Here is a 23,327-nt window from a genome sequence, read left to right as displayed (position 1 = left end):
AGTGGGTGTGCGGCGCCTCTGTATTGGGCTATATCACGACGTAGCTCAAACGAGCTTTGTCTACTGTGTTCGGCCCGGTCGGACTTGCTGTGTCCGGCGCGACGGATGTCGTCGCGTATCGTGGGGCGCCCACGCGATCCGTAGATCGATCTTGATTGTCTTGCCTTATCCTCCAATATATCTCGCAAGTCCGGAGCGTTCCCCTGTGGCTTTGTGCTTTTCGAGCGATGCTGGGGTACGATTCTAGTGGAGGGCTAGAGGCCTCTCTGTCGCGGCCACGAGGTGGTCGGTCAGCCGTATTGTGCGCTGGTGATGCAGGTTTATATGCCTCCTCCTCTAATCGGGGGAGCAGCTTGCGCTTGGGGTAGCTTTTGGAGGGGCGTTCGAGTTCATGCTCTTCGGCCGCAAGGACTTCGGTCCATCTGTCGGCTAGCAGATCTTGATCAGCTCTAAGATGTTGCTGCTTTTTCTTGAGGCTGTTTGCCGTGGCCATAAGCCTGCGCTTAAAACGCTCTTGTTCGACGGGATCCTCAGGCACGGCGAATTCATCGTCGTCGAGGCTTGCCTCGTCTCCGGAGGGAGGCATGTAATTGTCGTCTTCTACCTCTTCATCTGCCGCTTTCTCGTGAGGGCTGGCTTCTCCGTCCTCCTGTACTGAATCTTGCTGGAGGGGGTTGTCTTCGGCACTGTCTGGGGTGTTATTATCTCCGGTGCCAGAATCTCCATTCTTGCTGTGGCGGGATTTAGAGCGGCGCCGCTGACGCCGGCGCTTAGGCTGTTTCCTGGAGCGGTCTTCCTCCGTTGTTCCATCGCCATTCCCATCCTTTGGGATGTCCACCATGTATATGTCGTATGACGAGGTGGCTTTCCAGTGCCCAGTGGGCGCTGGTTCTTGGTCGCCTCCGGCATCGTCGTCCATACCGTCGATGTCTTCGGAGTCGAAGTCTAGCATGTCGATTAGATCGTCGACAGTGGCTACTAAGTGGGTGGTGGGTGGGTTTTGAATTTCTTCGTCTTCCGCATCCCAACCGTCCTGACCGCAGTCCGGCCAGGGCTCTCCTGATAACGAGAGATATTTTAGCGAATTCAGGATGTCGCCGAAAGGTGAGTGTTGAAAGATGTCCGCAGCGGTGAACTCCATGATCGGCGCCCAGTCGGATTCGATTGGAGGGGGCGCGGGAGGTTCGGAGTCCGGCGATGAGTCCGGCACCTCAGAGTCACGAGCTTCACAAGGGACAAGGTCAGTATTCGGCTCCATCTCCGTAGAGGTTGCAGCCCCCGAGGCGGTGTCTAGCCACCCGTCCTCGATTTGCGCAGCCGGCTCCGAATTGAGGGTCGGAACGGACTCGTGTGCGGCCCCCAGGGCACCGTCCGGTAGCAGAGCTAAATCATGCCCATCGTGACAGACTTCCAAATCTGACCTGACGGCCAGGGGCGTAGCTTTCGATCTGCTCCAGATGGCCAAGCGAATTGGCCCGCAGTGCAAAGCCGCCGAATACGAAGATCTGTCCGGGTAGAAAAGTCTCACCCTGGACTGTGTCGTTGTTGTTGATGATCGAAGGAGCCATCGAGCCTATCGGTGACGACACAGAGGAACTCTCAATGAAAGCACCAATGTCGGTGTCAAAACCGGCGGATCTCGGGTAGGGGGTCCCGAACTATGCGTCTAGGCGGATGGGAACAGGAGACAAGGGACACGATGTTTTTACCCAGGTTCGGGCCCTCTCGATGGAGGTAAAACCCTACTCTTGCTTGATTGATATTGATGATATGGGTAGTACAAGAGTGGATCTACTACGAGATCAAGGAGGCTAAACCCTAGAAGCTAGCCTATGGTATGATTGTTTTTGTGTCCTATGGACTAAAACCCTTCGGTTTATATAGACACCGGAGAGGGCTAGGGTTACACAGAGTCGGTTACAATGGTAGGAGATCTACATATCCGTTTCGCCAAGCTTGCCTTCCACGCTAAGGAAAGTCCCATCCGGACACGGGACGAAGTCTTCAATCTTGTATCTTCATAGTCTTGGAGTCCGGCCGATGATGATAGTTCGGCTATCCGGACACCCCCTAGTCCGGGACTCCCTCAATAGGACTAGGCCTTCTCTCTATTCTAGCATTTCTGCAGCCCAGTCCATATATACAGCCTTCCTTTGATAATGTTGCATATGTAGTGTAGATCCTTGCTTGCGAGTACTTTGGATGAGTACTCACGGTTGCTTTGCTCCCCATTTTCCCCCTTTCTTTTCTTTCCAGTTGATGCAACCAGATGTCGAAGCCCAGGATCCAGACGCCACCTTTGACGACGACTGTTACTACCATGAGGGTGCCTACTACTACGTGGAGACCGCTGACGACCAGGAGTAGTTAGGAGGCTCCCAGGCAGGAGGCCTTGCCTTTTCGATCAATGTTGCTTTTGTGCTAGCCTTCTTAAGGCAAACTTGTTTAACTCATGTCTATACTCAGATATTGTTGCTTCCGCTGACTCTTGTGTATTCGAGCTTATGTATTCGAGCCCTCGAGGCCCCTGGCTTGTAATATAAAGCTTGTATTATTTTAATTTGTGTCTAGAGTTGTGTTGTGATATCTTCCCGTGAATCCTTGATTTTGATCGTACATATTTGCGTGTATGATTAGTGTACGATTGAATCGGGGGCGTCACAATAGTTCTCATTAAACAACATATAGCTCTCTAGAGAATCTAATTAAACCATACATTGAAAATATGTAAAACATTTCAATGCAACAACAAATGCGATCATAAATCGCAACTAAGGTAACAATTGATCCAACGACATAATGATACCAAGCCTCAGTATGAATGACATATTTTCTAATCTTTCTAATCTTCAAGCGCATTGCATCCATCTTGATCTTGTGATCATCGATGACATCCGCAACATGCAACTCCAATCTCATCTTCTCCTCCTCAATTCTTTTCAATTTTTTCTTCAAGTAATTTTTTTCAACTAAATTTAACCTCTCGACAATAGGGTCGGTTGAAATTTCCGGTTCACATACCTCCTAGATAAAAACATCTATGTCACGTTGATTGGCATAATTGTCGTAAACACTAAATGAAACAAATAGTTATAAAAGATAATATATACCACATTCGAATCATGAAGACTTGCCGGTAACGAGATTGAACTAGGTATGAAGATACCGACGATCATATCTCGGGCAAGTAACATACCGACAGATAAAAGGGAATTACGTATGTTGTCATAAAGGTTCGACCGATAAAGATCTTCGTAGAATATGTAGGAACCAATATGGGCATCTAGGTCCCGCTATTGGTTATTGACTGAAGAGGCGTCTCGGTCATGTCTACATTATTCTCGAACCCGTAGGGTTCGCACGCTTAACGTTCGTTGACGATATAGTATTATATGAATTATGTGAATTGGTGACCGAATGTTGTCCGGAGTCCTGGATGAGATCACAGACATGATGAGGAGCTCCGAAATGGTCCGGAGGTAAAGATTGATATATAGGACGATGATATTTGGTCACCAGAAAGGTTTCAAAGTGCACCGGGTATTCATCGGATCATCGGAAGGGGTTCCGGGAGACCTACGGGGAGTATATGGGCCTAATGGGCCAAGGGGAGGAACACGGGGCTTGCGCACCCTCTCCTTGGCTGCCGGCCCTATAGGGAAGGAAAGTGGGGCTGCTAAGGCAAGGGAGATAGCCGCCGGCCCCCCTCCTGCCTTCCCCTCCCCCACCTATATATATGTGTGTGTGGAGGGAGAGGGGCAAGAGACACCACGATTCCCAAGCCGTGTGTGGCACCCCTCCCCATCTAGTTCGTCCTCGATCATATTTTCATAGTGCTCGGCGAAGCCCTGCGGAGACAGTTGCATCCACCGTCACCACACCCATCGTGCTGCCGGAACTCATCCACTACTTTGCCCGTCTTACTGGATCAAGAAGGCGAGGACGTCATCGAGCTGAACGTGTGTTAAACGCGGAGGTGCCGCACGTTCGGTACTTGATCGGGCGGATTGTGAAGGTGTACGACCACATCAACCGCGTTGATAAATGCTTCCGCTTAACGGTCTACGGGGGTACATAGACACTCTCCCCGCTCGTAACTATGCATCTCGTAGCTATGAATAGATCTTGCCTGTGCATAGAAATTTTTTTTGTTTTCCATACAATGTTCCCCAACAGGAACAATCTGTGTTAGAAAAAAGTCCTACAAGTCTTTGGAAGAAAAGGATTTTTTTTTACCCTCACATAGCCCTCGCGGACGTCTGGCCCAAGTTGAAACTAGAAAAAGAAAGTCTGGCCCAAGCCCACGTGAGGTTTCTGCTGCTGCTGCGCACGTGCTTCGGCCGAGCGAGCCGATCCCGAAATCCGGGACAACGCCGGCCGCCGGCCATTGTTCCATCCTTCGGGCATCCACCTACCCGCGGACAACTCTCGACGTGGCGTCGCTGCGGAGTGCCGTGCTGATGAGCTGGCGCGGGAGGCCTCCAGCGACCGGGGAGGACGAGGGAGATGGCCGCGTCTCCGTCGTGGCCTCCCGCCCGAGTGCACGCGGTGCGGTGCGGAAGCGGGAGGAGGAGGAGGAAGCCGGCGGCCCACTGTTGACGGTAAGAGCATCAGCTGTGATGTACGTACGTACTCCCTCCGTTTTAAAATAGATGACTCAACTTTGTATTAAAATTAGTATAAAATTGAGTCATCTATTTTGAAACAGAGGGAGTACTATGGTGCGCTGATTTTCCTTTTGCCCCCACCTATTTTGGGGGTAATTCACAAGATTTTCATCCATGCTAAGCAGAGAACATATTTTTGATGCTTCCCAAAAGGCCGAGAAATGATGTGCTTGGCTTCTGCACAATAGCTCACATGTAGCAGACGCAGACCGACGGCCAGGAGATGGAAGAATATCATTCATTCACTGCTGCCTGAAAAAGTACTGCCATCAGATTTTTCAGATAGGAAGGTAAACGCCTTCCTCCCACTAGTATAGAGAGCTATATATAGTAGCAGCAGCAAGAGCTTCTGCCTGCAAAACCGGCTTCACTTTCGATGCAGTTACTTGAATGAAAATCGTGCTGTGGGTATTCTTTGTGTTACTACTAGAAATCACACACAATCCTGCTATATTGTAACAGAGTAACCCTAAATAATGGGACGCCCTTTCTACATACCATCATCTTGTTTGTTACAAAAAGGGTTAGCTGGTAATGGCAGAGGTTCCCACAGAATATCATGCTAGCCAAGTCGTGACTCCTGAGCGCCTCTTGTAGTGTATTTAGAGATGGTTTTGTAAACAAAACTGTCTGGCCTGATGGGTCTGGTTTGAGTTGCGTACTAATTAGTTCTTGGGCAGGCAAAGATGGATTATTGTTGACAAAAGACTGCAAGGGAATATAGATTTCTTTTAGCGAGCCATTGTGCGAAAATACATAACGGAACCTGTGTCTATCACATATTTTGTCCTGAAACTTTACACGTGGGTAACACACTAGACAATGCTTGTTCTGACAAAGTTTCACATATTTTTGATTCTTTTACTATTTTTATTTATTTATTTTTGGTCTAAACTCAACAATATATGCCTTGCTTTACCTCAGGAAAAGAGGATCAACTCAGACAGAAGTAATCTATATTTATATGCCTTGAGCTTCCTTTTGCCTCATCTCAGCAAAGAAGAAAAGAAAGAACATATTCATTGCCACCTCTCCATCATATATTCTTGCTTGCCTTGTAGCTAGTGGCATTCCTTTGGGTTTCTGCTGCACACAGCTCACCTGACCATCAGCCATGGACACTCCTCCTGTATATTGCTGCAGAGCATCTCCCCCCTCCTCGCTCTCCTCCAACTCTTGACGGCACCGGCCTACGCCTGCAATCAGCCATCTCTGGGGTGCCCAAACAGCTCGATCAGCTGCCTCCCTGTTCGTCGGCGGCGTTGCGTACATGAATCTTTCTTTCTACATGCTCCTTCTTTCCTTTAACAAGAACGATTATTGCTTGCTAGTGGCAGTGGCTAACCGCAAACAGGTTTCCTTTTCTTTTCTACGTGCAGCAAGCCAAGCTGTTGATTCCAGCGGCGCAACGCGGCTATGGAGGTGGCCGTCAGCGCAGCATGGTGGGTCGTGACCAAGGCGCTGGCCCCGGTGACGGACGGCCTGCTGGAGGCATGGGCGGCCAGTGCCGGACTTGGCCCCAACATCGACGCCCTCAAGATGCAGCTGCTCTACGCCCAGGGGATGCTCAACAACGCCCCGGGGCAGGGCAGGGACATCACCAACCCTGCTCTCAAGGGGCTGCTGCACAAGCTGAGGCAGCTGGCGTATGTCGCTGATGACGCGCTCGACGAGCTGGACTACTTCCGCATCCAGGATGCGCTCGACGGCACCTACCACGCAGCAGCTGGTGTGGAGGACCGGGGCTGCCTCCAGGGCCTCGCCCTCAACGCTCGCCACACGGCTAGGGCTGTTGCCGGGAAGATCAAGTCCATGAGCTCCTGCTCGCGTGCTGCTAACCCACTTGATGACCAAGAAGATATTGGTGGCAGCCGCGGATGCTCATGTGCCGGCGGATGCAGCATGCCCAAGGTTGCCTCTGGTGCTGTTCAAGCTGCTGTTGGTAAACACTTCCCATGCTGCTACTCTTCTCCTCATACCAGTGAGTTAGTCGAATCGTCCAACATGCCAGCTGCAAGCAAATGGCGGCTCCTCTGTGGCGCCTGCCCACCCAAGGCACCGACACAGAGAGTTCGCACCGCAGAGGAAACACCAAAACTGAAATTTGATAGGGTGGAAATGTCCAAGAGAATGATAGACATCGTAGAGCAGCTGAAGCATGTATGTGCTATGGTCTCCACCATTCTCAATCTAGAGCTACTAAGCTTAAGCCGTATTCCTAACCCAGTCGGCATTTCTAAGGATCGACCCAAAACAACCCCACAAATTATAGAGCCTCAGCTATATGGGAGGGATACCCAGAAACAGGAAATCATAGATGTCATCACTCATGGTGAATATTCTTCCAAACAACTTACTGTCCTTCCAATTGTTGGGCCAGGGGGTGTTGGGAAGACAACCTTTACACAGCACATATTTGAAGAAGTGAAAAGCTGTTTCCAGGTTACAATTTGGATATGTGTCTCTCTCAACTTCACTGCAGACAGGTTGGCACAAGAGATTTTGGAGCAGATCCCTGAAGATAATAGCAGTGAAAGTAAAAACAGTAGCAAAGAAGAGAAAATTGAACAAAGGTTAAGATCAAAGAGGTTCTTACTTGTCTTGGATGATGTGTGGAAATATCATGATGATGAGTGGAAAAAACTAGTAGCTCCGTTCAAAAAGGCGGGGACAGAAGGCAATATGGTTATAGTCACAACTCGAATTCCAGGGGTAGCAAACATGATCAAGACAGTTGACCATGCAATAGAAATGGAACATCTTGGTCCTCAAGATATTATGTCTTTCTTTGAAGCATGTGTATTTGGTGACGAACAACAACCGTGGCAAGATCATCCTGAATTAGAAGATGTTGGGCACAAAATAGTGGATAAATTTGAAGGGTTCCCCTCTTGCTGCAAAAACTGTGGGTAGATTGCTGAGAAACCAACTTACACGTGACCATTGGACAAGAATTTCGGAAAGTAAAGAGTGGGAGTCACAAGTTAGTGATAATGACATTATGCCAGCTCTCAAGCTTAGCTATGAGTATCTCCCTTTTCATCTGCAACAATGTATTTCCTGTTGTGCATTGTTTCCGGAAGATTATGAATTTCATGCAGAAGAGTTGGTTCATTTGTGGATTGGACTAGGTATTTTACACTCAGATGGTCAAAAGAAAAGAATTGAAGATGTTGGATTATGTTGCTTAACTGACTTGGTTAATCAGGGTTTTTTCAAACAGAATGTATCGAAATTTGGCAATCCTTATTACACCATCCATGATCTACTACTTGAGTTGGTAGTGAAGGTCTCATCATATGAGTGTCTTAGCATATCCAGCTCTAATGTGATGTCCATACAAATTCCCCCATCTGTACGTCATTTGTCTATCATTGTAGATGATGCGGACGTCAAGGACAAAGTGACTTTTGAAGACTACAAGAGGGGTTTGCGGGCATTGGAAAAAAGATTTGAAGTTCAAAACCTGCACACTTTGATGTTATTTGGAGAACACCATGGAAATTTTTCAAGGGTTTTTCGTGGTTTATTTTTGGAAGCTAGAGCCCTTCGTACTGTCTTTTTTTCTGGAGCATCATATAATGTGGAGGATGTGTTGCCCAACTTTTCAAAGCTTGTTCATCTTCGCTACTTAAGGATCAAGTCAGCTGGTCTTTATGTTGGCAAAGGCTTCTGCATATCCAGTGTGTTGTGCAGATTTTATCATTTGGAAGTCATTGATCTACAAGGATGGAAGGGCCGCTTCAGTTCAACAAGATATATGAGCAACCTTGTAAAATTGCGCCATTTCATTGTGCCCCGAGAAGAACTTCACTCTGACATATTTGAGGTGGGAAGACTAAAATTCATCAATGAGTTAAGGGCATTTAGAGTGAGACAAGAAGATAACGTGTTTGAACTGAGTCAACTAGGGAAACTGGCAAATATTGGAGGATTACTTGGTATTTACAATCTTGAAAAGGTGCATTCAGAAGAAGAAGCAACTGAATCAAAACTGATAAACAAAAGCCACATGAAAGAGCTAATATTAGAATGGGATGTTCAGCGATCTAACAGGGATCCTAAATTTGAAGAAAATATCCTTGAAAGTCTTGTACCACACAGCAATCTTCGATGCCTAAGCATTAGAGGGCACGGAGGCACTAATTGTCCAAGATGGCTAGGTTCAAACCTCTCGGTCAAGAATCTGGAGTCTCTTTCTCTGGATGATTTGTCTTGGGGAAGCCTTCCACCTTTAGGAGAGATGTGCATGGTCAATGATCTTGGTGAAGAGTATCAGGACTGTATCTTAGGCCAAAGATTTCGAAATTTGAAAAGGCTAGAACTGGTTAAGATACCAAGATTGAGAAAATGGGTTTGGGACAATACTTCTCATTTGTTCTCTCAGCTAGAAGAACTCACCATTGAAGATTGCTCTGAACTCACTGAGCTGCGATCTTCACATCATAGTAGTGGTCTGCCACAGCAAGAGAAGAGCACGACTTGGTTTCCTAGACTTAAGTCTCTCAGGATAGAAGACTGCCCAAAGCTATTGTCACTTCCTCCAATCCCTTGGACTTCTGGCCCGTGCTCTGCTGTGATAGAACGGGTGGGCTGCGGTCTTGAGAGTCTAGTTTACAAAGAAGAATATGGATCAGACTCAACTTATTCGCTGGAAGTGGAGGGAAAGGATGGCCACGATAGTGTGTTCTTGAATGGGGTGGTCTTTTCTAATTTGACTTATCTGAAGAAGTTGGTGATGGAAAATTGCTCTCCTCTGCTGCTCGATCACCTTCTATTGCTAACATCTTTGGAGTTTCTCCAGATAAGTGATTCAAGTAATGTATTATCCCCAGTTGAAAGTGTGAGCCATGTCCGACGCCTGCTACCTGTTAAAAAGATAAGTGTCGAGCGATGTGGTTGCAATGTTAAGGAATTGACACAACTGCTCTAACTTGTGCCGGAGCTCACCGAAATGACAATAGTGGGTTGTCAGGAGATAAAATGGTTGGGTGTGGCGGGGCAATCATCAACATCTTCTTCTGCTGCTGCTGAACAATTGCATCATGGGCAAAACAGACAGCAGCAGCAGCAAGAGTCAAAAGAAGAAGTGGACGGAGTGCTGCTCTTGCCTCCCCAGCTACAGAAGTTAAGCATCGGAGAGTTCCCAGAGCTGAGCTTGCTCTCCTATTCACTGGAAGGTGACAATGAAGTAGGTGGGCTCCAAGGTCTCCGCTCCCTCCAATCGTTGGGAATATGGGATTGCCCCAAGTTACTCCACTCCTATTCATCCTCTTCTATTCCTTTTCCGACCTCCCTGCAAGAATTGATTTTGATGGATTGTGGGGAGTTCAGAGGCGAGGGCATAATCCCTCTCCTCGCCCAAGGCCACCTCACAAAGTTACACATCATTAGAACCCCCAAATTCTTCGCCGGTTCTGAGCCACTTGACAATGAGCTTCTTCCCTGCTCCTCCGCACATCAGGAGCTTGAGCTGTGGACAGATGATATTGCAGGGTTCCTTGCTGCTCATAGCTGCAGCCTTCTCTCTTCCTCCCTCACCACCCTAGCTATTGGTGGGAACGAAGATGCCGAGCGCTTCACACACGAGCAAGCGGAGGCCCTTGAGCTCCTCACCTCCCTCCAGACGCTCAAGTTTTCGAATTGCAACAAGCTTCAGTGCCTCCCTGCAAGTCTACATAGACTTGCCAGCCTCGAGACATTACAGATAATGTTCTGTCAAGTCATCCGGTCGTTGCCAGAGAACGGCCTCCCGAGTTCTCTGAAAAAATTGCAGATCTTTGAGTGTCCTGCTATTATGTCGCTACCCAAGGGCAGCCTCCCAAGTTCGCTGCAAGTATTACATATCAGCTACTGTCGTGCCCTGGTGTCTCTGCCCAAAAACAGCCTCCCAAGCACTCTGCAAAAATTGGAAATCTGGGGATGCCCCGCCTTAAAGTCGCTGCCGGAGGATGGCCTCCCGAGATCTCTGAAGGAACTAAAGATCAGCGGGAGTACTGCAATCAATTCGCTGCCCAAGGGCGGCCTCCCAAGATCACTGCAAGTATTGGATGTACGTTATTGTGACAATGAGGAGCTGAAAAGGCAGTGTCGCAAGTTAAGAGGAACCATCCCGAAGATCATAACTTAATCAGACCAAAGGTAACAGACACTCATTCCTACTTCTACTCACTGATTTCCTCTGCCTTTTCCAAACCTCTGAAGCATCGGAGCAGTTCGTCTCTGTTTTTTTCAGTTCATTATCGAAATTGCTGCCACTCCACTGAATAACCCATCTTTTTTTTTATCTACTCTGCAGAGCACTTCTTCCACATGTACATTCGTCTAGCCTCTTAGAAACCAAGCCAGTATATTTCCAAGTTGCCAGTGCAAGCATCAAGGTCTCAATTTGCATCTTCCATCAGTACATAAACTGGTCAGTACATCCCACACAACCCTGGTTCCACAAACTATAGCATGTCCAGATCTTTTTTTTTCATTTGGTTTGCCCTGTTACCAGATTATTTGAAGTTCTGAGCAATGTTGGTTTCAACCTACCCTGCAGGGCTCTCTGTCTTGGAGTTGTACATTCTCTTAGCCTTGTAGAACCATATCCATCCATGCACATCCGCCATATGAAGCTCTTGTGTGTTATCTTTCTGTACATAAATCAAGTAAGTACATGTAAATGTAACTGTACTCCTACTGTACCATAACCACTGAAGCATCAAAGTCATTCTCTGTTTTCTTTAGTCGATCAAAATTACTGCTATCTCACGTGAATAACCCTCCTGTTTTAATTAACCCTGCACAGAAGTTCTTCGACTTGTACTTTCTTCTAGCCTCTTAGAATCCAAGGTCCAAGCACGTTTCCAAGCTGCAGTGCAAGTATCAAGGTCTCAATTTGCATCTTCGATCCTGTACACAAAACCGGTCAGTATATGCACTATCAGCCCATTCAACAGTTATTCCATAAACTGTGGCACGCCCAAACCTTATTACTAGACAATACAGTTATGAACAATATATGTCTCGATTTATCATGCAGCTTTGCTTCCGAGTTGTAATTACCTACACTCGCTCAACCACGCACAGTCCTCGCATCATTGATTGAGTGGCATCCTCCCTCCTGTATACATGTCTGACTGGCACACAATGTGTAGTGTGTCTTTTCCTAAGTGGCAAGACTGCTGTAACTAACTTGTGGGTAAAGATGCACATCCTTTGTAAAGTATTGTATCTGTTTGAATAGCCGCTGCCACGGTATGGGAAAAAACTGGTATGGTTAATTCTTCTAAGCCTAGCCCCTTTGCAGGTAAGTTCTAAAATAGGCTGTGGTTAAGTCACTTTACAGAAGGCTGTCCTGGGGCACGTGGATGACCATAATTCGGCAAGGCTACAGATAATTAGGCTAAGTCCTGGTGGTCAGTATGTGTTTTACTCCATTGTTACTCTGCAACCAATCTATTTCCATATACATAGACTAGCTCATTTTGTAATTTCTGTGCAACTATTAAATTTCAGGTACAACTTTCAGAGAAGTTAATGAGCAATGTCATTTCTAAGAAGGTATGAGCTATATTGATTTCCTTAGGCCATAGTGTTAATTCATTCTATCACTTTTTTTATGGTAAAGTCATCTGGATGTGGAGATTATGCCATGATATAAATTTGAGATAAGTAAAGCTAGGAATCTAATGGGTTGACTTCTCTAGCTCCTAAAGTATTCAGAGCCACCATACTGAAACGAACAAAACGAAAATGGTGAAACTTCTTTTGCTGTTCAAAAAGAAATGAAAAAAAAATATACTTTCCGACCGGGCAGCCCATTCCATTTCCTAGCTAGTCACCAGCCATAAGCACTTAACTAATGTCTAACTAGTTGAATTTGCTCATCAACCTTGCGCCACATATGCCAAAAACCGGGCCAGTAACAACCAGAAATTATCAGGCGCTGACCACAGTGCTCCCCCATATGGTTTCATTTGGTTATATGTTGAATTCTTCATTTTGCTGTTCATTTACCAGGCTAAGAGGTTTTCCTGTAACAGAGCACCGGCTCTGACGCTACTGGTTTCCCTCAGAAGTTGGGTCGATGCAGCAGTTGGAAAGGTGGATGAGAAGCTTACTTTGCTACCCCCACAGTAACTACATCAGCCCAAAGTCAGTTCCGGTGGGTGATCTGAAATTGGTTGATTTCAAGCAGTTCCTAGAAAATACAGGTTTACAGGTAAGCCTCTGTTTTCAATGAGTTTATGATATTGTGTACCTTAGTCATTCCATCATTCATACTTGCATCAAATTGATATGTTTGGTCATATACCCTGAAACCATTGAGATTTAGTACTAAGAAATTCCTTCCAGGTTCAGTGTGATGGGGGTGCTCTACGGTGCGGCAATTATATCACGGTGTGCAAGATTGGTGATTCTAACCAAAAGGTAACTGCTGGAACTGCTATACATTTTGCAGCAACTGGGATCAGTCACAATGTTTGCGCCAAACTTTGGTTGCCATGGTCCTCCAACAAGAGAACCTTTCCGTTCATGCTGCCCTTGGTTCATTTATAATGTTAGTTGGCGTGCCTGTGACACGTGTGATGGTGCATTGTAGGGGAGCACGGGTTCTCAGTAGACTGTGATTGAGGGCCCGTTGTGCGAGGACTAGTACAAGATGCGCGAGCTACTTTTTTCACAATTCTTCTTGCTTTATAGGGGATCCTCCTGGAGCTGCACCATTGCTGCCACTGACAAGCGAATAGACAAGTGGAAACTGCCTTGCTGACCACTTCGCCTTATGACTGCCTTGTCATAACGAAAATTATAGCTGTAATATCAAATCAAGGGTTGGTGGGGTGGGGGGTTGTATAATGTGGGGAGACACAGCAGCTGTTTCATCACAAGGAAGAGATATTTTGATCAAACGAAATTTATTTCCATTTTTATATTCAGAATGATTCTGTGTGTGTAAGTTAATCTGCATGTGAAATTCTGAGTGTTATAGTTAGAAAGAGACAGCCACCAAACAGCAAATGTTTGAAGAAATCATTCTGTTTCCTGCCTGTCTCACTCGATTTCATCATCTCATCTTGCTACTTCCCCTAGATGTTTTTTGTGTGTACGAGAGCAACTATTTTGTTCACTTTCAGTTCTGGTGCCCCTATAATCGAATTTATTTGTTCGCTAGACGTTTTGAAGCAGCTAGCTCCAAAGCAACCAACATGTGCAACCCAACTCTACTCTAAATTCTTGACTAGATCCTAGTTTTTGGTACACCAGATTTCCACGGAGAAATCACACGGGATTTGTTACATAATTACTTGGAAAAAAGTCCATATATAATGTAATATTTGAAGAAAACACAATTGTTTGTGTGTGTTCTACTAGTATATGCAGAGACAAGATGTTACAATAGTGTGCGGGCGGGAGTCCACTAATATATTATTTCAAAAAGAAATTAGAGAATAAGGAATAAAAAAGAAACAGAAAAAGGAGATACAAAGAGTAGAGAAACAATGGAAATGGAAAACCGAAAGAAAATAAAATCTAGGCTCTAAACCTGTGTAGGAACAACAGCGTCAAAACACCAACTGACAATCTCTATGCGAGAGGGAACGTGTGGCAGAACAACCAGTCTTTCAACGACAGCGTCAAAATCATTAACTGGACCGGGCCGGGCCGCGTAGGAAGCACCGTAGGCGAGCAATAGTTATTGCTCAGTACGAGCGAGACATATCATTTCTGGGTGTGGTGCAGGCATTTTCTGAGACCGTGCTTTCTTCTAGCTTGGTGAAAGCATAATTAACAGAGCTAGCATAAATCCTGTACATGTCTCACTATCATCGCGTTCAGAAATCTACTTGGGGACACATCTTTCGAATGCAGCTTTTGCAACATCCATATCAATCCCATGTACTTCGCCTCTTTTCTGCACGCAAGGTGTGGATATATTTGAAAGTGGGAATTCAAACAGTGGGTGCGGCCAGCGTAAATCGGGCTCGATGCGAAAAGATGCTTGATCGGGGCCTCCTATTGGCTGGCTGTGTAGTAACGGCACGGTCATTGCAACCAGTAAAAACAAACTGATGAACGTGCGGGATTTTTGTATGTGAACTAGAGGCTGATTAACCCAGCATGATATATAGCCCCTCAAACCTAGCTACTTTCATCGAGATATATAGACCACTTCTCAGAATCCAGTTGTTAAACCCACTAAATCTCAACGCCAGCATCGCTAACAAGGGAACCGAAAAAAACCCTGTCGAAGCACTTAAAACTGTGTGTATTTCCTCCTCCAGAAAGCAGATACAAACCAAATAACCAGTGCAATAAAAAAAATTCCTCTGAAAACAATGAAGCACACCGGCAGGTCTGGCTAATGCTTACCATGCAGACAGGGGAACCACTCTCAGGCTCTCGGCTGAACTGGAAGAAAAGTCTGAATATGTTATTACCTGATCGCCAATCCATTCTTTGAGGTGGCCGTTAGTGCAGCATGGTGTGCCCCATTCACCAAAGAGTCAGGATTACATGATTACATATATGCGCATCACTATCAAACTGCAAGCAAAGCAAATGCAAAACTGAAACCAATTAGGGTTGAAACAGAACAGAGCAGGTAAACTGAAATCAAATTGCACCGGGAAATATGAAAACCATTGTTCATGCAGCCCTTCCATAGGACTGACCCTGCAAATCACTCTTGATTAGCTCAAAGTTCATACATACTACTCCCTCCGTCCTAAAATAAGTGTCTTGAGCTTAGCACAGATTTGTACTAAAGCTAGTACAAAGTTGAGACACTTAATTTGGGACGGAGGGAGTATATTTCAAGTTAGCCATCCACATGCAGTGTGGAGTATGTATTTTTGCTGCTGGCACATGGAAGCATCCTATGGGGGGATAGTCAGGATGCAAGCGGCGCGGGATATCTCCCGCTCGGCCGCGACGCCGCCCCGCAAATAAAGCCCACAAGTTGCCATTGGGCTGGCCGTGTCGTGTGTAACGGGCTCAAGCGGTCACGCCGCTGTGTCCAGCAGGCTCCCGCATAACCTACCTCTCGAAGAAAAAAAAAACTTCCTCTCCTTCCTCTCGATGGGGAAAGCTCCCATGGCGGCGGTGCCGCCTTCGCCCACCTGCCCGGTGTTCACCACCTCTTCGTCCACGGCTTGCTTTCCGCCTACGAAGCCCTCCGCGAGCTCCTCTCCGCCTCCTGGCCGCCCCCGCTCTTCACCTCCAAACATAGGTGATGCCGCCCAACTCCTCGCCACCTGGTCTTCACCACCGCCAGCTTCGATGCCTCCCCGCTCCTCGCCACCGTCAGGTCCCCTCCCCTAACAATTCTCGCATTGGTCGTTGATGCAGCTTGTTAGAGGTTTTCCTCGACGCAACTATGATGGTGTCCGGTACATTATATCCAACAGCTCATTTGTATTTCCACGGATGTAGCTGTAGTAATTCATGCCACTGACCTTCTGCGGTAATATGGTGTTTCAACACTGCTGAGTTTACTGAATGAGCAAAATGTTTCAGAATCCAGACGGTTCTCTTGCTGTACATACTAGTTTGCTTGCTGAATGAGCACACTGTTTTCCCATGCGCACGGTGCTGTCCAGAAAGGCCGAGACCAAGCAGCTGACATGTGATACATGTGGCTCTTGTAGTCTTGTGATAAAATTTTATGATGTAGTACAACGCTGGGACTGTGCATAGTGACTGGCGGGTCTTTGCGGGCACATGCGGGCTGCCGCATTGTCCGCTAATAATTAAGCCGCTAATCTGTAAAAAAATTGGCTCCTGCTTTGGTGTGTGGCGAGCAGCCGCATCCCGCGTCCCGCTTGCAACCTGAGGGACACGTGTGTACCTTCCACAGTAATTTAGGCATCACTAGATGTCGGCCAGCATTTTCTTTTTCGTTCCATGAGCAGTAAGGAATCAGTAACTACAACTGGGAAAATTCCAAAAACATAACTATTCTGCAACAACTTGATTGTAGTAGTACCTCAATAATATACTCCCCCTACCACCCGACGCTCGAATATATTGATTGTAACTATTCTGCAACAACTTGCAAAATAATTGTTGTGATTTGATCAAGCTCCAGTGACATATATTATCGGCAATTAACCCATCATTATTTCACTGTAAAACATCAGGCTACAATGATAACTGTGGTAGACACATCCATATATAGAGCGAATGTGGGATTTAGACAGCCTGCCAAACTGACTACTCTACTAAATTACAGAGCATCTCCCCGGGTCACGCCTTGTTACCCCCCACCCCCCAACACCAACCAGAACACATTACAGATCATCTCCCCCTTCCTCTAACACTTCAGCCATCTCCGGCGAGCCCAAAGATCTCACGTGCTAGCATCCCTCCGTGTTCTTCGGCATCGTGTACGTGAACTATTCTTTCTACAAGCTCATTCCTTTGACAAGAATGATTATTGCTTTGCTAGTGCTAGTGGCTAACTGCAAACAGGTTTCATTATCTTTTCTACCTGCAGCAAGCCAAGCTGTTTGTTGATTCCAGCGGCGCAACGCGGCTATGGAGGTGGCCGTCAGTGCAGCATGGTGGGTGGTGACCAAGGCGCTGGCACCGGTCACCGACGGCCTGCTGGAGGCGTGGGCGGCCAGCGCCGGGCTCGGCCCCAACATCGACGCCCTCAAGATGCAGCTGCTCTATGCCCAGGGGATGCTCAACAATGCCCCGGGGCAGGGCAGGGACATCACCAACCCTGCGCTCAAGGGGCTGCTGCACAAGCTGCGGCAGCTGGCCTACGTCGCCGACGACGCGCTCGACGAGCTGGACTACTTCCGCATCCAGGACGCACTCGAAGGCACCTACCATGCAGCAGCAAGCATGGATGACCGGTGCTGCCTCCAGGGCCTTGCCCTCAACGCTCGCCACACGGCCAGAGCTGTTGCTGGGAAGATCAAGTCCATGTGCTCCTGCTCGCGTGCTGCTAGCCCAAGTGAAGACCACGAAGATAATGGTGGCAGCCATGGATGCTCATGTGTTGGGGGATGCAGCATGCCCAAGGTTGCCTCTGGTGCTGTTCAAGCTGCTGTTGGTAAACACCTCCCATGCTGCTACTCTTCTCCTCATACTAGTGAGTTGAATGACTCACCCAACATGCCGGCTGCAAGCGGATGGCGACTCCTCTGTGGCGCCTGCCCACCCAAGGCACCGACACAGAGAGTTCGCACCACAGAGGAAACCCCAAAACTGAAGTTTGATAGGGTGGAAATGTCCAAGAGAATGATAGACATCGTAGAGCAGCTGAAGCATGTATGTTCTATGGTCTCCACCATTCTCAATCTAGAGCTACTAAGCTTAAGCCGTATTCATAACCCAGTCGGCATTTCTATGGATCGACCCAAAACCACCCCACAAATTATAGAGCCTCAGCTATATGGGAGGGATACCCAGAAACAGGAAATCATAGATGTCATCACTCATGGTGAATATTCTTCCAAACAACTTACTGTCCTTCCAATTGTTGGGCCAGGGGGTGTTGGGAAGACAACCTTTACACAGCACATATTTGAAGAAGTGAAAAGCTGTTTCCAGGTTACAATTTGGATATGTGTCTCTCTCAACTTCACTGCAGACAGGTTGGCACAAGAGATTTTGGAGCAGATCCCTGAAGATAATAGCAGTGAAAGTAAAAACAGTAGCAAAGAAGAGAAAATTGAACAAAGGTTAAGATCAAAGAGGTTCTTACTTGTCTTGGATGATGTGTGGAAATATCATGATGATGAGTGGAAAAAACTAGTAGCTCCGTTCAAAAAGGCGGGGACAGAAGGCAATATGGTTATAGTCACAACTCGAATTCCAGGGGTAGCAAACATGATCAAGACAGTTGACCATGCAATAGAAATGGAACATCTTGGTCCTCAAGATATTATGTCTTTCTTTGAAGCATGTGTATTTGGTGACGAACAACAACCGTGGCAAGATCATCCTGAATTAGAAGATGTTGGGCACAAAATAGTGGATAAATTGAAGGGTTTCCCTCTTGCTGCAAAAACTGTGGGTAGATTGCTCAGAAACCAGCTCACATTTGACCATTGGACAAGAGTTTTGGAAAGTAAAGAGTGGGAGTCACAAGCTAGCGATAATGACATTATGCCAGCCCTCAAGCTTAGCTATGATTATCTCCCTTTCCATCTGCAACAGTGTCTTTCCTACTGTGCATTGTTTCCTGAAGATTATAAATTTCGGGCAGAAGAGTTGGTTCATCTGTGGGTTGGACTTGGTATTTCACACTCAGATGGTCAAAAGAAAAGAATTGAAGATGTTGGATTATGTTACTTAACTGACTTGGTTAATCAAGGGTTTCTCAAAAAGAATGTACCAAGACATGGCAATCCTTGTTACACCATCCATGATCTACTACTTGAGTTGGTAGTGAAGGTCTCATCATATGAGTGTCTTAGCATATCTAGCTCTAATGTGATGTCCATACAAATTCCACCATCTGTACGTCATTTGTCTATCATAGTAGATGATGCAGACGTCAAGGACAAAGTGACTTTTGAAGACTACAAGAGGGGTTTGCAGGCATTGGAAAAAAGAATTGAAGTTCAAAACCTACACACTTTGATGTTATTTGGAGAATACCATGCAAATTTTTCAAGGGTTATTCGTGGTTTGTTTTTGGAAGCTAGAGCCCTTCGTACTGTCTTTTTGTCTGGAGCATCATATAATGTGGAGGATGTGTTGCCCAACTTTTCAAAGCTTGTTCATCTTCGCTACTTAAGGATCAAGTCTGCTGGTTTCCGTGATGACAAAGGCTTGTGTGTACCTAGTGTGCTGTGTAGATTATATCACTTGGAAGTTATTGATCTACTAGGATGGAAGGGCAGCTTCGGTTCAACAAGACATATCAGCAACCTTGTAAAATTGCGCCATTTCATTGTGCCCCAAGAAGAACTTCACTCTGGCATATTTGAGGTGGGAAAACTAAAGTTCATCAATGAGTTGAGGGCATTTAGAGTGGGAAAAGAAGATAACGTGTTTGAACTGAGTCAACTAGGGAAACTGGCAAATATTGGAGGATTGCTTGGAATTTACAATCTTGAAAAGGTGCAGTCAGAAGAAGAAGCAACTGAATCAAAACTGATACAGAAAAGCCACATGAAAGAGCTAAAATTAGAATGGGATGTTCAGCGATCTAACAGGGATCCTAAATTTGAAGAAAATATCCTTGAAAGTCTTGTACCACACAGCAATCTTCAATGCCTAAGCATTAGAGGGCATGGAGGCACTAATTGTCCAAGATGGCTAGGTCCAAACCTCTCCGTCAAGAATCTGGAATCTCTTTCTCTGCATGATTTGTCTTGGGGAAACCTCCCACCTTTAGGAGAGATGTGGATGGTCAAGGATCATGGTGTAGAGTATCAGGACTGTATCTTAGGCCAGAGATTTCAAAATCTGAAAAGGCTAAGATTGGTTAAGATACCAAGATTGAGAAAATGGGTTTGGGACAGTACTTCTCATTTGTTCTCTCAGCTAGAAGAACTCAAAATTAAAGATTGCTCTGAACTCACTGAGCTGCGATCTTCACATAATAGTAGTGATCTGACACAGCAAGAGAAGAGCATGGCTTGGTTTCCTAGACTGAAGTCTCTCAGGATAAAAGACTGCCCAAAGTTAATGTCATTTCCTCCAATAGAAGACTGCCCTTGCTCTGCTTTGATAGAACGGGTGGGCTCTGGTCTTGAGTGGGCTTTCGTAAGAGAGAATGGATCGGACTCAAATTGTTCACTGGGAGTGAAGGGAAAGGATGGCCAGGATAGTGTGTTTTTTAATGGGGTGGTCTTCTCTAATTTGACTTGTCTGAAGAAGTTGGTGATGGAAAATTGCTCTCCTCTGCTGCTCGATCACCTTCTATTGCTAACATCTTTGGAGTTTCTCCAGATAAGTGATTCAAGTAATGTATTGTCCCCAGTTGAAAGTGTGAGCCATGTCCGACGCCTGCTACCTGTTAAAAAGATAAGTGTCGAGCGATGTGGTTGCAATGTTAAGGAATTGACACAACTGCTCTAACTTGTGCCGGAGCTCACCGAAATGACAATAGTGGGTTGTCAGGAGATAAAATGGTTGGGTGTGGCGGGGCAATCATCAACATCTTCTTCTGCTGCTGCTGAACAATTGCATCATGGGCAAAACAGACAGCAGCAGCAGCAAGAGTCAAAAGAAGAAGTGGACGGAGTGCTGCTCTTGCCTCCCCAGCTACAGAAGTTAAGCATCGGAGAGTTCCCAGAGCTGAGCTTGCTCTCCTATTCACTGGAAGGTGACAAGGAAGGAGGTGGGCTCCAAGGTCTCCGCTCCCTCCAATCATTGGGAATATGGGATTGCCCCAAGTTACTCCACTCCTATTCATCCTCTTCTATTCCTTTTCCGACCTCCCTGCAAGAATTGATTTTGATGGATTGTGGGGAGTTCAGAGGCGAGGGCATAATCCCTCTCCTCGCCCAAGGCCACCTCACAAAGTTACACATCATTAGAACCCCCAAATTCTTCGCCGGTTCTGAGCCACTTGACAAGGAGCTTCTTCCCTGCTCCTCCGCACATCAGGAGCTTGAGCTGTGGACAGATGATATTGCAGGGTTCCTTGCTGCTCATAGCTGCAGCCTTCTCTCTTCCTCCCTCACCACCCTAGCTATTGGTGGGAACGAAGATGCCGAGCGCTTCACCACGAGCAAGCGGAGGCCCTTGAGCTCCTCACCTCCCTCCAGACGCTCAAGTTTTCGAATTGCAACAAGCTTCAGTGCCTCCCGGCAGGTCTACATAGACTTGCCAGCCTCGAGACATTACAGATAATGTTCTGTCGAGTCATCCGGTCGTTGCCAGAGAACGGCCTCCCGAGTTCTCTGAAAAAATTGGAGATCAGATACTGTCCTGCTATTATGTCGCTACCCAAGGGCAGCCTCCCAAGCTCGCTGCAAGTATTACATATCAGCTGCTTTCGTGCCCTGGTGTCTCTGCCCAAAAACGGCCTCCCAAGCTCTCTGCAAAAATTGGAAATCATGGACTGCCCCGCCTTAAAGTCGCTGTCGGAGGATGGCCTCCCAAGATCTCTGCAGGAACTAAATATCAGCGGGAGTACTGCAATAAATTCGCTGCCCAAGGGTGGCCTCCCAAGATCACTGCAACTATTAAATGTCAGTTATTGTGACAATGAAGAGCTAAAGAGGCAGTGCCGCAAGTTAAGAGGAACCATCCCCAAGATCATAATTTAATCTGACCAAAGGTAACAGCCACTCATTCCTACTTCCTACTCACTGATCCCCCCTGTCTTTTCCTAACCTCTGAAGCATCGGAGTAGTTATTCTCTGTTTTGTTCAGTTTACTGAAATTGCTGCCACTCCACCTGAATAACCATCTCTGTTTTTTATCTACTCTGCAGGGCACTTCTTCCACCTGTACATTCTTCTAGCCTCTTATAATCCAAGCAAGTATATTTCTAAGTTGCCACTGCAAGCACGAATGTCTCAGTTTGCATCTTCCAGCAGTACATAAAACTGGTCAGTACATCCATCATCATCCCATACACACCTGTAGTTCCATAAACTGTAGCATCTCCAAATCATTTGTTTGTTTGGGTTTGCTTTGCCTTGTTACCAGGTTATTTGAAGTTCTGAAGAATGTTTGTTTCAATCTACTCTGCAGGGCTCTCTGTATTGGAGTTCCACATTATTTTAGCCTTGTAGAATTATATCCATCCATGCACATCTGGCGCACGAGGCTTGCATGGTTATCTTTCAGTACATAAATCAGGTAAGTACATGTAAATGTAACCTCACCCCTGCTGTAAGTTCAGATCATTGACGCAGACTGCAGTTCACTTGAATAACCACTGAAGCATTCTCTGTTTTGTAAAGTTCAACGATGCATAAGTTGGAAAGGTGGATGAGAAGCTTACTTTGCTGCCCCCTCAGCAACTCCATGTCCCACAAATCAGTTCTTGTCGGTGATCTGAAAGTTGTTGTCTTCAAGAAGTTCCAAGCAAATAAAGGTTTACAGGTAGGCCTCTGTTTTCATTGAGTTTATGATATTGTGTACCTTATTAGTCATTCCATCCTTCGTATTTTACTTTTAGAGTAGGCATCAAACCGATGTATCTGGTTATATATCCTGAAACCATTGAGATTTAACGCTAAGAAATTCTTTCCAGCTTGAGTTTTCTGGGGGTGCTCTACGGTGCGGCGAGTATATCACGGTGTGCAATATTGGTGTTCTAACCAAAAGGTAACTACTGAAACTGCTATACACTTGCAGCAATTTGGGTCAGTCACAATGTTTGCGCCAAACTATGGTTGTCATGGTCCTCCAACAAGAGAATGCTAATGATGAAAGATACACAATCATGATGTTAGTTGGTGTGCCTGTGACACGTGTGATGGTGCATTGCAGGGGAGCACGGGTACTCAGAAGATTGTGACCAGAAGCCCGTTGTGCGAGTACTAGTACAAGATCCGCGAGCTACTTTATCCACAATTCTTCTTGCTTTAGAGGTGATCCTCATGGAGCTGCACCATTGCTGCCACTGACCAGCGAATAGACAAGTGGAACCTGCCTCGCTGACGTAAACTAATGTCGGGGATCCCAGTTGCACTTTGCCTTACGACTGCCTTGTCGTAAGGAAGATTATAGCTGTAATAATAAATC

At 46.3% G+C, this 23,327-nt stretch overlaps 2 pseudogenes; both read left to right on the top strand.

Annotated features, from left to right (window-relative positions):
• The first annotated feature begins 6,083 nt into the window (after nt 1-6,083).
• Nucleotides 6,084-12,872, top strand: LOC119294490 (annotated as a pseudogene).
• A 4,308-nt stretch (nt 12,873-17,180) lies between these two features.
• LOC119294489 lies at nt 17,181-23,321 on the top strand (annotated as a pseudogene).
• Nucleotides 23,322-23,327: the final 6 nt, after the last annotated feature.

This window comes from Triticum dicoccoides, chromosome 4B (assembly GCF_002162155.2).
Source record: "Triticum dicoccoides isolate Atlit2015 ecotype Zavitan chromosome 4B, WEW_v2.0, whole genome shotgun sequence".
Classification (NCBI taxonomy): Eukaryota; Viridiplantae; Streptophyta; class Magnoliopsida; order Poales; family Poaceae; genus Triticum; species Triticum dicoccoides.
This window is presented reverse-complemented; position numbering and strand designations above follow the sequence as displayed.